This window comes from Chiloscyllium plagiosum, unplaced genomic scaffold (genome assembly GCF_037043375.1).
Source record: "Chiloscyllium plagiosum isolate Xiang-an unplaced genomic scaffold, Cpla_swu_hap1 HiC_scaffold_6, whole genome shotgun sequence".
In the NCBI taxonomy this organism is placed as follows: domain Eukaryota; kingdom Metazoa; phylum Chordata; class Chondrichthyes; order Orectolobiformes; family Hemiscylliidae; genus Chiloscyllium; species Chiloscyllium plagiosum.
The window spans coordinates 50958110-50975557 of NW_028270144.1; the positions used below are offsets into that span (position 1 = coordinate 50958110).

The 17448-nt window shown below is 44.0% G+C and overlaps 1 long non-coding RNA gene across 2 annotated transcripts in view; it reads left to right on the plus strand.

Moving 5' to 3' along the window:
• LOC122551131 (uncharacterized) overlaps positions 1-17448 on the plus strand; it is an 80073-nt gene that overhangs the window by 34564 nt on the left and 28061 nt on the right. For both annotated transcript variants that reach the window (XR_015757354.1, XR_015757353.1), the window contains 2 exons: positions 14750-14824; positions 16949-17023. This is a non-coding gene — a long non-coding RNA (uncharacterized LOC122551131). The remainder of the gene's footprint in view (positions 1-14749; positions 14825-16948; positions 17024-17448) is intronic.

Sequence of the window (17448 nt, forward strand, 5' to 3'; positions counted from 1 at the left end):
TTCCACTCTGTTTATCTGACACCGTCGATGCGAAATACAAACAGATAATGACATAGCATGTTATTGACACTTCTGTCGTCTCGGGACGGAGGCTTTCAGTGATTAAATTGCCGGGATATTTGATTACTTTGTGCTGGGAGCCGATGATGGTCAAACTGTGGGAGGGACACCAAACACATGGCTTCCGCATGGTCCTGCCGGGTGTCGGTTCATCATCCCATAAAAAAGTGCCTGTTTTAACAGTCCGTCATTGTATCCGTTTCAAACAGTTATAATTCATTAGGCGTTTTCTCGTACAGAGTAAAACTATTTACAAAAATATATGTGTTGTTGAAGTCTTTCGTCTTGTACTCAGGACAACTGCACCACAACAACCAGTTAGGCACGTCAGTCTGGCTCACCTTGTGGTGGGTGCCCTTGTATGTACTGAAATCATTATTTTATACATGGCCTCGCACTTTGAAGGCGCAAAGAACATGTAAACACACGGCGTCTGTTTCAACTTAACAAAATGGGTTACAGTTATTTGTCAGTGCCAGAGTCAACCTGCATGGTTTAAAATTTAAACAAAATTTAGCAGTTTAACTGAGCAAAATGTAAAATATAGTTCTGAAGAGTGGGCATACCAGACTGGAAACAATAACTGTCTTTTCTGTCTCCACAGATGCTGCCAGACCTGCCTAGTTTATCCATCATTATTTTTGTTTCTTGTCAGTTAACTGCTCGTCACTAATAATTGGTAACAAACTATTTGGCAACATCTCTACCAATCCACTGGTTAACCAATTAGCATATCCCTCTCATACCGCATGTGTTAATGTCATTGGTTAATCTCTTTTTGCAAACTGTGTGTAAAAACGTAATGTTTGACAGAATGTCTTTTTCACTAACGCTGTCATTGTTATTTTTGATGTAACCTCACTGAACACACTGGGAAGTATGAATGGTTTTACAGTTATTACTGTACTGTTCCTCTGCTCTGACTTGAATGGTACTGTGCCTCAGTGGTTGGCACTGCTGCCTTACAGCGCCAGGGACCTGGGTTTGATTCCAGTCTCAGGAACTGTGTGGGTTTCCTCCCGCAATCCAAAAGGTGTAAATGTGGGGTAATGGTTCTGGGTGGGTTACTCTTCGGTGGGCTGGTGTGGACTTATTGGGTTGAGGGGCCTGTTTCTACATTGTAGGGATTCTAATTCATGCTCTTTCCATAGTTCTTAAAGTTCCTGTGATTTTAAAAGACGATCAAAATAAGTCGAAAAAGGTCAGAAGTTCCTTTGCTTGCTTCGGGTTTGTTTAAAAATATCTTGGTTGAAAAATACTTATATATAGTTTAGATATAAACCTGTCTCAAATAGAAAGTGGGTGTAAAAGGAGAGCAGTGTGGGCGCCATTCAGTAATCTGCTGTAGGACCTAGAGGTACCCTTTGAAATACACACCGGTTGCTCGTGCCTTTCTCTTTTGTGAATGTAGCAAGGAATCTTCAGAAAATCTAAGAAAATGCACATAATAAATCACTTTCTGAGGAGGATCGTTTTGTTTTAAAAAGTTGCATTGGATGCTGAAAGTTTAAGCGAACACCTTCAGATTCCACAAAAAGCGACGTGAAAATTCCGGAGCCGAATCCGAGACACCCCCTTTTACCGTCTACCGTCAGCCCACTGCCTGGGGCAGGGCACCCAGGGAACTCGAAACTCCATTCAGTCCCTAACTGCTGCATAGAACGTTCAGCAGGACTTTATTTTCCGACGTTTCGGTCTCTAATGCTGAAAACTCAAACGATAGATGGTAGGCTACTGGATGGTCACTGTCAGCTTCTTGAAATGATGCTTCCTGTTCATTACACCTCCTTTCAACTGCTAACAATGAATTTGCTTTGCTGCTATACGAATCGACGCCCATCTCTTCAATCGAATGTGCATTCCATTAAATAGTGTTTATGCTAAGCCATTGTTGTCTTTTGTACTGTGTGTCTAGTGCTCGGAGAAAGGGCTGCTTTTGTGGAGTGGGATTTGGGCTTTCTTCTCACACAGTCTGGCTGAGGACATGTAGGATGTCAGAAATGAAAAGAACTCTTTGAGCTGCTGCATTCTAATCGATTCACTTTCATAGAAGCAGGATGTGACAGATCAGTGTGCACAGTTTAGGGGGTAACATTACCCTGGCTCAGGTCTCTCTATATTGATGATACAGACACAGAGTGGGCAAAAAAAAAGCAAAAGGAAGACTCAAGTTACTACAGATCTTGGAAAAATACAAACGCAGGTCAGACAACAGACAGTAAGGCCGGTGAGGAAGGCTCTTGTGGTTCAAAGGAGCTATCCTTATCTGTGGGCTTGAAGGTCCAAGTTCAAGTCTTACCGGCTCCAACTATAATAGATAATAGTTGCAATAGGTCAGGATCTGTTCTGAAGTGTCTAGTTTTTAGAGGTTAGCCCTTTTTTAAATAAGGAATGATTTCACGTTCAAATTATTTCACTGGCTCTGCCGTAGTTTGATGTAGCTGCTGTAGCTGTGCTCGGCCCACACATAACGACAGTTTTTAATGACATATACGAGACTGCCTAATAATCTTCGTGAGGAAGCATGGATGAATATGGCTAGTTTGTTAAGTGACAATTATCAAACCTATGTGCAGTGCCCAGCCTATTCACAAACTTTAGGATTGTTTTAGCAGCATGTTTCTTCCCTTTTCCTTATTCTTTACTTTCTTGCACCTCCAACAGTACAGTACAAGCATGCTACATTACCCAGGGCAGTGATTCCTGTGAGGCATTAGACGCCGTAGTCCTGATTTCAAACCCAGATTAATACAGTAGAAGACCTTAGGAGGCGATCATTCTGCCCTTTAGCAAGCCATCCCTACAGTTTCATGTTCGGTATCATGAGCCATGGTCAAACAGAGGAGCCAGTAAATGGTCATGGTAGAGGATTGTTCAGAAAGAGGGCCTGCACTTCCTTGGAACACACAGGAGGTCAAAAGGAAATCACCTTAAATGTTTATTTCTCATTGCTCGTTGAATTTAAAAAATGGGAAGAATATAGGAAAAATCAACAGTGGACCTGTCCTTTGTCAGATAACCAATACACATTTCTCTGGTGACTAATCACACATTAGTGAGACTGGCATGGTGGGCTCAGTGTTTAGCCAGGGACCTGGGTTCAATTGCAGCCTTGGACAACTGTCTGTGTGGAGTTTGCACATTATCCCCATGTTTTCATGGGTTTGCTCTGGTTTCATCTCGCAGTCCAAGGTTAGGTGGATTAACCATGGGAAATGCAGGGTAACAAGATGGTGGGGGGTTGGAGGGAATGAGTCTGGGTGGGATGCTCTTTAGAGAATTGATAAGGATTTGTAGGGTCAAAAGGCCTGTTGCCACACTGTAGGGATTCTATGATTTTCATTAATAGCACTTCCTTTTTCGTGAGCTGGAGATGAAGTTAGATAAATGCAATGTATTGCATTTTGGTAAAACAAACAAGGGCGGGACTTATAGAATTAAAACTAGGGCTTCAGGTAGAATAGAGAGAGAAATACCTAAGGATTCAAGGACATACTTCTTTGCACCACATACAGGTAGGGTGGCTAAGATAGCATTTAGCGTGCTATATTTCAAGGCTCAGATCTTTGAGTATAGGAATTGGGAAGTTATGTTGAGGTTATACAGGACATTGGTTAGGCCTCTTTTGGAGTACTGTGTCCAGTTCTGGTCACTCTGTTATAGGAAGGATATTATTAAACTTGAGAGAGTTCAGAAGAGATTTCCAGGACGTTGCCAGGAATGGAGGGTTTGAGAGGTTGGATAAGCTGGGACCTTTTACACTGGAGTGTAGGAGGTTGAGGGGTGACCTTATAGAGGTGCATAAATCATGAGGGGTATAGATAAGGTGAATGGCAGATATATTTTCCTTAGGGTGAGGGATTTCAAGACGATTGAAATAGTCACTTTTCATATTTCTAAGCTGAGAGGAGAAAGATTAAAAAAATACATGAGGGGCAACCTTTTTTACATAGAGAGTAGTTGTTTGTGGAATGAACTTCCAGAAGATGTGGGTACAGTTACAACATTTCAAAGACATTTAGATATATACATGAATAAGAAATGTTTGTAGGGATATGGGCCAAGTGCATCTAGCCCATATGGCAGGTGAATGAGTTTAGTTTGGGATTATGGTCAGCATGGTCTGGTTGGATTGAAGGGTCTGTTTCCATGACTTTACTCTACTCTATGACTCTACTCATGATGATAAACCTGGAACAGAGTCAACTCTTCCTGTAAGATTCAGTAATCTAACAGCTGAATAAAAGCAACTCTACAGATCCCCAGGACATCCATAATGGTTGAGTAAGCAATGTGTCTCATGCATCTGTGCTGGCATTAATTGATTGGGCCTTTTCCCACTTGGTACCAAATAACCCCACAAACTGATGTCATCAATATCTAAATCTTAGATTTAAAGAATACTGAATGGCTACAGTTCATATGAGGAGAAAGTGAGGTCTGCAGAGGCTGGAGATCAGAGCTGAAAATGTGTTGCTGGAGAAGTGCAGCAGGTCAGGCAGCATCCAGGGAACAGGAGAATCGATGTTTCGGGCATAAGCCCTTCTTCAGGAATGAGGAAAGTTTGTCCAGCAGGCTAAGATAAAAGGTAGGGAGGAGGGACTTGGGGGAGGGGCATCGGAAATGTGATAGGTGGAAAGAGGTCAAGGTAAGGGTGATAGGTCAGACTGGGGTGGGGGCGAAGAGGTCAGGAAGAAGATTGCAGGTTAGGAAGGCGGTGCTGAATTCGATGGATTTGACTGAGACAAGGTGGGGGGAGGGGAAATGAGGAAACTGGTGAAGTCCGAGTTCATCCCTTGTGGTTGGAGGGTTCCTAGGCGGAAGATGAGGCGCTCTTCCTCCAACCGTCATGTTGTGGTCTGGCGATGGAGGAGTCCAAAGACCTGCATATCCTTGGTGGAGTGGGAGGGGGAGTTGAAGTGTTGAGCCACAGGGTGGTTGGGTTGTACAGTTCATATGAAGGTACTTGGCTCATCAACTTCGTGCTGGCATTCAGCAAGAGCTGTCTTCCCATTCACCTTAATTCTGCAAATGTTTTGACTTCAGGTGTGTATCCCATTCTCTTTTGAAAGTCATGGTTCAAATTGCCTCCTCCACACTCTCAGACAGTGTAATCCAGGCTCTAACCGCTCACTGCGCAAACATACATTTTCTCATGATGCTTTTGACTATTTTACCAATCACTGTATATCTATGCCCAAATCCAACAGCCTCAACTTTTGTTAACTGTTATGAGGTGTAAATGGTCTCTAAATCCAATTGGCAAACATCCACTGCTTTCCCTTTGTTGATTATACAATTCAAATTTCTCGAAGTGACTGCTGATTTTTTTTTATTTCTCTGATTGCTATTTCAAAAATTTTACCTACATATTCTTGACTTCCACTGTTGCATTTGACACTCACTGTCCAATTCTCTGGCACTCTTCCCTGTCTTGGTGAGATTATATGGATATGGAAAGGCCCACCTCAACTTCCTTTAGCAGCCTGGGATGTAAGCTATAGGCTGTGTTACTAGCATTTCCAGTATATGTAGCCTATTGATCCCTAAACCTCGAGCCTCACTTCTTCCACCAATATTTTGCCAGCCTCTTCTTTCTTAGTAAACACAGATGTAAGTATTTATTATGCTCTAATAAACAGTTCATCCACTTCACCAACACCTTCCACCCCGACCTCAAATTCACCTGGACAGTCTCAGATTCCTCCCTCCCCTTCCTCGACCTTTCTATTTCTATCTCAGGCGACCGAATCAACATGGACATCTACTACAAACCGACCGACTCCCACAGCTACCTGGACTACACCTCCTCCCACCCTGCCCCCTGTAAAAACGCCATCCCATTCTCCCAATTCCTTCGTCTCCGCCGCATCTGCTCCCAGGAGGACCAGTTCCAAAAACGTACAACCCAGATGGCCTCCTTCTTCAAGGACCGCAATTTCCCCCCCGACGTGGTCGACGACGCCCTCCACCGCATCTCTTCCACTTCCCGCTCCTCTGCCCTTGAACCCCGCCCCTCCAACCGCCACCAGGACCGAACTCCACTGGTCCTCACCTCCCACCCCACCAATCTCCATATACAGCGCATCATCCACCATCATTTCCGCCACCTCCAAACGGACCCCACCACCAAGAATATATTTCCCTCCCCTCCCCTATCAGCATTCCATAAAGACCACTCCCTCCATGACTCCCTCGTCAGATCCACACCTCCCACCAACCCAACCTCCACTCCCGGCACCTTCCCCTGCAACCGCAGGAGGTGCAAGACTTGCGCCCACACCTCCCCCCTCACCTCCCTCCAAGGCCCCAAAGGAAACTTCCATATCCGCCACACATTCACCTGCACCTCCACACACATCATCTATTGCATCCTCTGCACCCGATGTGGCCTCCTCTATATTGGGGAGACAGGCCGCCTACTTGCGGAGCGTTTCAGAGAACACCTCTGGGACACCCAGACCTACCAACCCAACCACCCTGTGGCTCAACACTTCAACTCCCCCTCCCACTCCACCAAGGATATGCAGGTCTTTGGACTCCTCCATCACCAGACCACAACAACACGACGGTTGGAGGAAGAGCGCCTCATCTTCCGCTTAGGAACCCTCCAACCACAAAGGATGAACTCGGATTTCACCAGTTTCCTCATTTCCCCTCCCCCCACCTTGTCTCAGTCAAATCCATCGATCTCAGCACGGCCTTCCTAACCTGCAATCTTCTTCCTGACCTCTCCGCCCCCACCCCAATCTGACCTATCACCATCACCTTGACCTCTTTCCACCTATCGCATTTCCAACGCCCCTCCCCCAAGTCCCTCCTCCCTACCTTTTATCTTAGCCTGCTGGACACACTTTCCTCATTCCTGAAGAAGGGCTTATGCCCGAAACGTCGATTCTCCTGTTCCCTGGATGCTGCCTGACCTGCTGCGCTGTTCCAGCAACACATTTTCAGCTTTATTATGTTCTAGGCTTGCTCTATGATTCGAAATATATTATTACCCTTTCTGTCCAAGTGAGAACCTACCCAACACCTACTACATTCCCTTAATATTTATGTGCCTGTAGAAGACTTTTAAGTTCAATTTTATATTGACTCATTCTATTCTCACACTCTGTTTTCATCAATCTGTTCTCCTGTTCACTTCCATCCTTAACCTCTTGTCTTTGGCCTACTTCTTGCTTGAATAATTCACTTAGCATGCATTGTACAATCTCTTCTTTAACTCTATCATATTCCCAAACACCCTTATCTTTCAAAGAGCCCTATCTTACCCCAATTAAAAAATACCCAATGTATACCTGAAGCAACTCCCATGATGATCTGTGGATGAAATTTAATACAAAGATTGATGCATTTTTGCCAAACATATGGGAAGAGGTGATACTGATGTAATGGCATAGTGCTAAAGTGTGTAGAGGAGCCAAGTGACCTGGGGTTGCATATTGGAAGTGGCAGGGCATATAGAGAGAACCGTTAGACAAGCACATGCAATATTGTGCTTCACAAATAGATTTGATGTATATCAACCTGAGGAGGTTGTAATGAATCTTTATAAAGCTCTGGTTAGGCCACAAGTAGATTATTGCATCCAATTCTAGTCCCCAGACTTTAGGAAGAATGTAAGGCCCCTTGAAAGGATTGAGAGAAGATTTACCAAAATGGATTTAGGGATAGGGGATTTTAGTGGCAAGGATAAATTGGAGACACTGGGGTTGCTCTTCAGGGAGCAAAAGAGATTGTTGGGGCGGAATTTGAGGGAGATGTACAAGATTGTGACAGATTTGGATACGATAGACGAAGAAAATCTGCTCCCGTTAGCTGATGGTGCAAGGATTAAGGACACAGAATGGTTTTGGATTCAGATGCAGGGATGTGCAAAGCAGAGTATTTTGCTCCAAGTGTTAATAGCCTGGAACTCACTAATCAAGAAATTGAATGGGCCCTTGAGGGAAGTGAAGTTGCAGGGCTCAGAGGATAGAATAGAGAAAGCATTATTTGTTTTTTATTAATTCATGGGATGTAAGCATTGCTAGCTGCCCATCTCTAGTTGCCCTTGAGAAGGTGGTGGTGAGCCCCTTCTTAAACTACTATAGTCCACCTGCTGTGGGTTAACTCATAATGCCAGTTGGAATTGAATTCCAGGGTTTTCACCCAGTGACAGTGAAAGAATAGTATTACATTTCCAAGTCAGGGTGGTGACTGACTTGGAGGAGAATGTGCATGGGTGTTCCCATGTAGCAGCTGGCCTTATCCTTTTCGATGGAATGGTTGTGGGTTTGGAAGGTGCTGTTTTTGGTGAATTTCTGCAGTGCATCTTGTAGATAGGGCACACTGCTGCTACAGAGCAGTGGCGATAGAGGGAGTGGATGTTTGTGGATGTGGTGCCAATCAAGTGAACTGCTTTATCCTGGATGGTTTCAAACTTCTTGAGTGTTTTTGGAACTGCATTCATCTAGGCATGTGGGGATCATTCCATCACACTCTTGACTTGTGCCTTGTGACATATTTTAGGGAGTCAGGAGGTGAGTTTCCCACTGCAGTATTCCTAGCTTCTGACCTGCTCTTCTAGTCTTTTGGTGGGTCCAGTTGGCTTTCTGGTGAATGATGTTGACAGTGGGGATTCAGCAATGGTAACACCATTGAATGTCATGGGGAGGTGGTTGGATTGTTTCTTATTGGTAATGTTTATAGCTGGCATGTATGCGGTACAAATGTTACTTGCCAACTTTTCAGCCCAAGCCTGGATATTGTTCAGGTCTAGTTGCATTTGAACCTGGACGGCTTCAGTATCTGAGGTATTGCAAATTGTGTAATCATCAGTGAAACATCCCCACTTCTGACCTTATGATGGAGGAAAGGTCATTGTTGGAATAGCTGAAGATTGTTCTGCCTTGGACACTACCCTGAGGAACTCCTGAAGAAATGTCCTGGAGCTGAGAATACTGACCCCCAATAATGACAACCATCTTCCTATGTCTAGGTATGACTCCAACCAGGAGAAAGTGATGATTGCAAATGCTGGAGATCAGAGTCGAGAGTTGTGCTCAAAAAGCACAGCAGGTCAGGCAGCATCCGAGGCGCAGAAGAATCAATGTTTCAGACATAAGCCCTTCATCAGCCCTTCAGCCCTGAAACGTCAATTCTCCTACATGACTCCAACTAATAGAGAGTTTGCCACGGACAACCATTGATTCAAGTTTTGCTAGGGCTCCTTGGCACACTTGGTGTAAACAGCCTTGATGTCAAGGGCTACCATTTTCACCTCAACCCATTGATAAACTGTATTGATCTACAGTGAGCTGACATCGAACTACTGAGCTGCCATAACAACTCCCTGACTATATACTCATCCTTATCAACTTATCATCCATTCAAATGGAGGTGAAGCAAAATTCTTTTTCATAGAGGTTCATGAGACTCTCTACCTGAAAAGGTGGTGGAAGCAGAGTCCTTGAATATTTTACGATACAAGTGGATCCATTATTATCAGGGATTATGGAGTAATCTAATCAATCATGATTTTACTGAATATTGGAATGGTATTGAGGTGCAGAGTTGCCTATTTGTACTCTTTATTCATATGTTCACATGATTTAGCCCATCCAACATCCAAATTACCACTTCCTTTACTTTGGATTATTGCATCTTCTCGTTTGGTATTGATACATGCAAACTATTCATTAGTCCCTCAGCATGTCTTTTACCTTTTTGCATTTGGTTCCTAATCAACCCAAATGTCACTGCCTCCCCTTTTAGGTTTTCCCCTTTTGGTTGCCAATCTCTTCTCACACCCTCTCTTCGCCTTTTTCCACTCTTCCTCTGACTTTTTAATAATCCATCTGATTCTCATTATTCAAACTCACTGACTTTGTACTCCTTCCCCACCTTCTCTGCTTCATTTTATTCTCTATTATATTATCGAGTGAGACACATGGTTCCTGGTCCACATGATGTGGAGTCATTTTCCTTAACAACCTTCTGCTTTTGGGAGCCTTTCTTGGTATCTCACATGGCAGGAGAGGCAGAAGTTCTCTCCACTGCTGAGACCTTCTTGTTCACATGACTGGTGATATATTTAAAGGCTAGCTACACAACACTGTAGATGTTGAAAACCAGGAATCACCCCTCACACTGTGGTGTTAGAGCCTCCACATACAAGACATGACTCAGAGGAAAGGAATGCTTACTTTAGCTTCCAGGACAAGGACCTACAGGTTATGATAGATGGTGGGGTGGAGAGCAAGGTCATCCTTTTTCCAGCAGACTGTCACAGTAGGCCATGCTATCAGGTACAGCCAGCGTAGTCTCACATTTCAGGCACTGCAGTTAAGAGTGACATCCAGCAGTGCAGGTAGTTCAATGATATTCAATGATATAATGCACTTTAAAGGTAAGTACCACCATCTTGTCTCCGCTTCTTCACCCTCACTGTGCCAACATACACTCTGCCATTGCACACACCTCACCAAGGCTTATTTGCAACAGTTCACTGTTGCTGTAGTATGTCTACTTAATAGCTGTCACTCATCTCATCCTCCCAAACTAGTAACACTTCCTACCCTCTGCATTTTCTGCTTACTCACTGGCTATGCCTCACCACGTCTCCTACTCCTGCTTCACCATTAATGCCTCTCCCTTTCACTTCCATCAGATTAAATCTTTTCCTTTGTCTATTGCATGAAAAATTGGTCCAATCCCCCCAAACTGATTTCTCCATGGTCCCAAATGCTCCTGACTGTGATCCCTGGACTGCTTGCACTTAACCTGACTGACCATAGCCCAATCTCTAAACTGCAAAGGACATGGATCCCCAGACTCTGTTAAGGTCAAGTGGCTAACCGACTTTGGCCAACTCTTGTGCTGGAGTCAGAAAAATCCCTTGACTGACTTTAGTAGTACCCCTGACCCCACTATGGTCTGCTCCCCTTGGACATTTGCATATGTCCATTTGTTAGAAGCACATGCAATGTGTTTGCTGCATAAATTGCTGTCATGTGCTGTAGGTATGATGTTGACATAACATGGTCATACCCTTGACTGTTCAGTGTTTCTGTCATAAATTGCTTGGTTCTCCCTTTGTGCTAAAAAGGAATGTAGCCCACATAGACATTGGCAGCATGTAAGACTGCTGAAGTCACAGAATATGTGTTAAGAAAGTAACATGAAGTAGACAGGGGTTGGCAACTTCCAGTTAAATACAATATGACTGAATGCAAGGAAGCAAAGCTAAGAGCCATAGATGTATTCTTGTCAACACAAAAGCCTCCTTAATCGTGCATACGATGAGTCTGTATCTGTGTGTGCAAGGTGATTTGATAAATCATACACGTTCCTGAGTTCGAAAATAAAGAGTTGAAGTGCTGAAGTTTTGTGTGAGTTGGTCTGAGAGTAGGCCTATTGATGTGGTGAGGCCAGTAGAGTTGTGAAGGTGAAGGGTCAAAGAGGATGGTGGCCATAAAGGATGTAAGGACTTTGTTGTGAAGAAGCAGTTGAGTGACTAGGACAAACGTTCAGTGAGCTTCAGCTGCCAGGAACCCGCAATGATTTCCACATTGGGCATTTGCAGCATCTCAATTCTCCAGAAAGGAGAGGACAATTAGGACTGGTGCATAAATAATTTAGGTTAGAATCATAGAATTTTACAGTGCAGAAGAGGCCCTTCAGCCCATTGAGTCTGCACTGACACTTGACTTTCAAACTAACCTTATTTACCAGCACTTGGCCCATAGCCTTAAAAGGTATGATGTGCCAAGTGCTCATCCAGGTACTTTTAAAGTATGTGAGGCAACTTATCTCCAACACCCTCCCTGGCCGTGCATTCCAGACCATCACCACCCTCTGAGTAAAGAAAGCTTTCCTCACATTTCACCCAGACCTCCTGCCCCTCACTTTGAACTTGTGTCCGCTTGTGACTGACTGTTCACCTAAGAGAAACAGCTGCTCCTCACCCTCTGTTCATACCTCTCATAATCTTGTACACCTCAATCAGATTGCTCCTCAGTCTTCTGTAATCCAACAAAAACAACCCAAGCCTATCCAGCCTTTCCTCATCAGTTAAATTTTCCATTCCAGGCAGCATCCTGGTGAACCTCCCCCACACCTACTCTAGTGCAATCACATCCTTCCTGTAATATGGTGACTAGAACTGCACACAATACTCTACCTGTGATCTCAGTGAAGTTCCACGCTACACCAACATGACTTCCCTGCGTTTGTAATCTATGTCTCGATTGATAAAGGCAAGTGCCTTTATGTGCCTTTTTCACCACCCTATTAACATGCCCTTCTGCCTTCAGAGATCTATGAACAAACATTCCAAGGTCCCTTTGATCCACAGAACTTCCTCGTGTCAAGACATTTTTTGAATACTTCCTTCTCAAATTACTTCTTCCAAAATGTATCACCTCACACTTTTCTAGGTTAAATTCCATCTGGCACTTATCTGTCCCTTTGACCATCCTGTTTATGTCTGCTTGTTGCCCAAGACACTCAAATTCATTGTTAATCACCTAGCCAATCTTTGTGTTATTTACAAATTTACTAATCCAAAACAGTCATCTATGTTAATTTGATCAATGGCAAATAATAGGGTAACTAGTCTTGGGCTGGTGGCTCAGTGGTTAGCACTGCTCCCTCCCAGCGCTGGGGACCTGGGTTCGATTCCTAGCCTTGGACAACTGTCTGTGTGGAGTTTGCTCGTTCTCCCTACTTCTGCGTGGGTTTCCTCTGGGTGCTCCAGTTTCCTCCCACAATCCAAAGATGTGCAGATCAGGTGAATTGACCACAATAAATTACCCATACTGTTAGGTGCATTAGGCAGGGTAAATGTAGAGGAATGGGTCTGGGTGGGTTACTCTTCTGAGGGTTGGTGTGGTCTCGTTGGGCTGAAGGGCCTGTTTCCATACTGTAGGGAATCTACTGTAATCTAGCACAGATCCCTGCAATACACATCAAGTCACTAAAGCAGCCTTCTGTCATCACAGTGTTTCTTACAGGGGGCCAATTTTGAATCAATTTCATTAAATTACTCTTTATCCCATGTGCATTTGTCTTCACAATAAGTCTCCTAAGTGGGACCTTGTCAATGTCTTTGCTGATATCCTTATAAATTACATTAACTGCACCACCCTCATCTACACACCTCAAAAATTCAATCAAATTTGTGAGGCATGACCTCCCTCTTGATGAAGCCATGCTGACTATCCCTGATCAAGCCTTGCCTTTCCATGTGGAGGTAAATGTTGCCCTTTAGAATTTTCTCCAATAGTTTCCATTTGACTCAATGGTCTGTAGTTCTCTATTTTATCTCTACAACTCTTCTTAAATATCAGAACAACATTCACTGTTTTACAGTCTACTGATGCCTCCCCAATGGCCAGAGAGAAATTAAAAAATTGAGTCAGTGCCCTTGCAATTTTCTCCCTTGCCTTCCATGGCAGCCTGGACACAATGCATTCAATCCTGGAGATTTGTCCACTTTTAAGCCTGCCAAGACTTCAAATAGGTAAAAACAATGACTGCAGATGCTGGAAACCAGAGTCTAGATTAGATGGTGCTGGAAAAGCACAGCAGTTCAGGCAGTATCCGAGGAGCAGGAAAATCGAAGTTTCGGGCAAAAGCCCTTCATCAGGAATATAGGCAGAGAGCCTGAAGGGTGGAGAGATAAATGAGAGGAGGGTGGGTTGGGGAGAAAGTAGCATAGAGTACAATAGGTGAGTGGGGGAGGGGATGAAGGTGATAGGTCAGTGGGGGAGGGTGGAGTGGATAGGTGGAAAAGAAGATAGGCAGGTAGGACAAGTCATGGGGACAGTGCTGAGCTGGAAGTTTGGAACTGGGGTGAGGTGGGGGAAGGGGAAATGAGGAAACTGTTGAAGTCCACAGTGATGCCCTGGGGCTGAAGTGTTCCGAGGCAGAAGATGAGGCGTTCTTCCTCCAGGCGTCTGGTGGTGAGAGACCGGCGGTGAAGGAGGCCCAGGACCTCCATGTCCTCGGCAGAGTGGGAGGGGGAGTTAATATGTTGGGCCACAGGGCAGAGTGGTTGATTGGTGCGGGTGTCCCAGAGATGTTCCCTAAAGTGCTCTGCTAGTAGGCGTCCAGTCTCCCCAATGTAGAGGAGACCGCATCGGGAGCAACGGATACAATAAATGATATTGGCGGATGTGCAGGTAAAACTTTGATGGATGTGGAAGGCTCCATTAGGGCCATGGATGGAGGTGAGGGAGGAGGTGTGGGCACAGATTTCGCAATTCCTGTGGCGGCTGAGGAAGGTGCCAGGATGGGAGAGTGGGTTGTAGGGGGGCGTGGACCTGACCAGGTAGTCACGGAGGGAATGGTCTTTGCGGAAGGCGGAAAGGGTTGGGGAGGGAAATCTATCCCTGGTGGTGCGGTCCATTTGGAGGTGGTGGAAATGTCGGCGGATGATTTGGTTTATGCGAAGGTTGGTAGGGTGGAAGACTTCAAATACCTTATCCATCCCTATGTCAACCTGATTAAGGCCTCATAATCAGATGTAAAGAATGGGTTGGGGGCTTTAATGAGATGCAAATGCATGTAAATAGTGTTGTCATCTTTCAATGGCAATCTGCAGTTATTATTTAAGTCTTGAGGAAGAAATCGCAAATATTTTTCTTGAGATTTGACTTTATCATTCTCACCATGTTTTTCCATCTTCCTTGTCATTGTTTAGGTTACACCAAACAGAGAAAAGTTCCACACATCATCATCCAAGAATTATTACTGTTGCTCAGAAACAAACACAGAGGTAATTGTCAGTATTTTAAGCTGGTATACTACACAGTGTTTGCTGGCCAACTTCAGCAATACCATGGGCACACAGAGGTTATTGTCAATCCAGCATCGACATTGTCCAGGTTTGTCTCAAGGCTCTCAAGGACGCATTTACAGTCAGAATACAGGAAACATTTGTTAAGATCTCTCTTCAACTTGATTTATTCTCCAGTATTTCTTCACATGGCAAGTACCTGTATAATAAAACAAATTTTAAAAAATGTTTCTAATGACTAGGTACAATACATTTGATCTAAAAGTAAGACTAGTGAGACATGGCAGTGTATGCTGACAACACTCAATTGTTGTTGAGTCACTTTCAAACTTTCAAACATCACTTTCAAACTATTCATTGCCTCTGTGTTATCAACTTGTTCATCGAACACTCTCTCCTGGTTGAGCTCCTACCTCCTCCAACTAAACATTGGTGAGACTGCATCCCCATTGTCTTTGGCCTCTGTCACTAACTCAATTCTGTATCACTAATTTCACCTTTCGCTTCCTTGAAAAATATCCAGCTCTACAATTGTCTCAGAATGAGTTCTATCTTCCTTGAACTCTGGTCTCTTGTACATCCTGCCAATTCCTTTGCCCCATTGGTGAGTGCTGAGTCTTCAGTTATCAAGGCTGAAAATTTTTAAATTTCTTTTTCAGTCTTTTGGTCTCTCCACCTCCTTTCCTTTTCAGGATGTCTTAATATCATTGAGGAAAGAATTTTCCCATTGTCAAAATGTTTCCTTGTTTGAAGTTAAAAATCACACAACACCAGATTATAGTCCAACAGATTTAATTGGAAGCACACTAGCTTTCGGAGCGACGCTCCTTCATCAGGTGATTGTGGAGGGCTCGATCGTAACACAGAATTTATAGCAAAAATTTGCAGTGTGATGTAACTGAAATTATACATTGAAGAATTGATTGTCTGTTAAGCCTTTCATCTGTTAGAATACAGTGATAGTTTCACTTCTTTCATGTGTAAATCACAAAACCCTTTTTTTTAAAGTTGCATTCTCGGGTTAGCTGTTAACAATGGTGATAGCTGGACAATATGTTGAAGGTTGACAATATATTGTCTAGCTATCACCATTGTTGACAGCTAACCCGAGAATGCAACTTTACAAAAAAGGTTTTGTGATTTACACATGAAAGAAGTGAAACTATCACTGTATTCTAACAGATGAAAGGCTTAACAGACAATCAATTCTTCAATGTATAATTTCAGTTACATCACACTGCAAATTTTTGCTATAAATTCTGTGTTACGATCGAGACCTCCACAATCACCTGATGAAGGAGCGTCGCTCCGAAAGATTAGATTAGATTAGATTACTTACAGTATGGAAACAGGCCCTTCGGCCCAACAAGTCCACACCGCCCCGCCGAAGCGTAACCCACCCATACCCCTACATTTACCCCTTACCTAACACTATGGACAATTTAGCATGGCCAATTCACCTGACCTGCACATCTTTGGACTGTGGGAGGAAACCGGAGCACCCGGAGGAAACCCACGCACACACGGGGAGAACGTGCAAACTCCACACAGTCAGTCGCCTGAGGCGGGAATTGAACCCGGGTCTCTGGCGCTGTGAGGCAGCAGTGCTAACCACTGTGCCACCGTGCCGCCCACTAGTGTGCTTCCAATTAAATCTGTTGGACTATAACCTGGTGTTGTGTGATTTTTAACTTTGTACAGCCCAGTCCAACACCGGCATCTCTGAATCTTTCCTTGTTTGGTCAGTGTTAATATTTCTCTGATACTACATGTCACACATCCTGGGTTGATTAATCTCCTCAAGACACTACACGTGTGCAAGTGTTGTTGTCTGTTGGGCCTGTCCTGCTGGTGGGACAGAACACACCTCGGGATCATAATGATGTAGTTTGAAAAACTGACTATGGTGTGATTCTGTGAGTTAGGCAATAACAGGCTGTTGCTTGACTAGTCTGTGAGACACTCCCCCAACTTTGGCAGTTGCTCCCAGAGGTTAAGAAGGAGCATTTTTCAGGGTCAACAGTTTTTGCCTTTGTCATTTTTGATGCCTTAGTTGAAGTGGATGGTCTGTCTATTTTTATTCCTTTATTTTCCCGACAACAGAATGTCTTGCTAAGCCATTTCAGAGGCCAGTTCTGAATCAACCACAAAGCTGGTGGACCTTGTAGTCCAGATCAGGTAAGAATATTCAGTCTGTCTACATTACAAATGAAATGTCTCCGGAATTTGCAAACGCATGCTTCACATATTTGCCCCTTCAATGTTGTAGCATTCAGCAACAGGATCCCAAACTTTTACCTATTGAACTGATACTGATTCTGCTCCCCTTGGGCATTGTGCAAGCCACTTTCCAGTTGCATTTTGCATCTAGGGAACAGCGAGTAATGGCAGGGAACATAGCTTGAGATGGACACGCTAGTGTCAAGTTCCTCCTCGTCACCAGGTATACGTCCAAGAGCCTCCATGTCCCATTTTGCCTGACACTACCTTGACACCTTCCCCCATGTGAAGATCCAGTACATTACCTACGATCACCTACCTTTGTTCTCCTTGCCCTTGAACCCTACATTTTCATCCAAATCATTTATATCTATTACAAACAA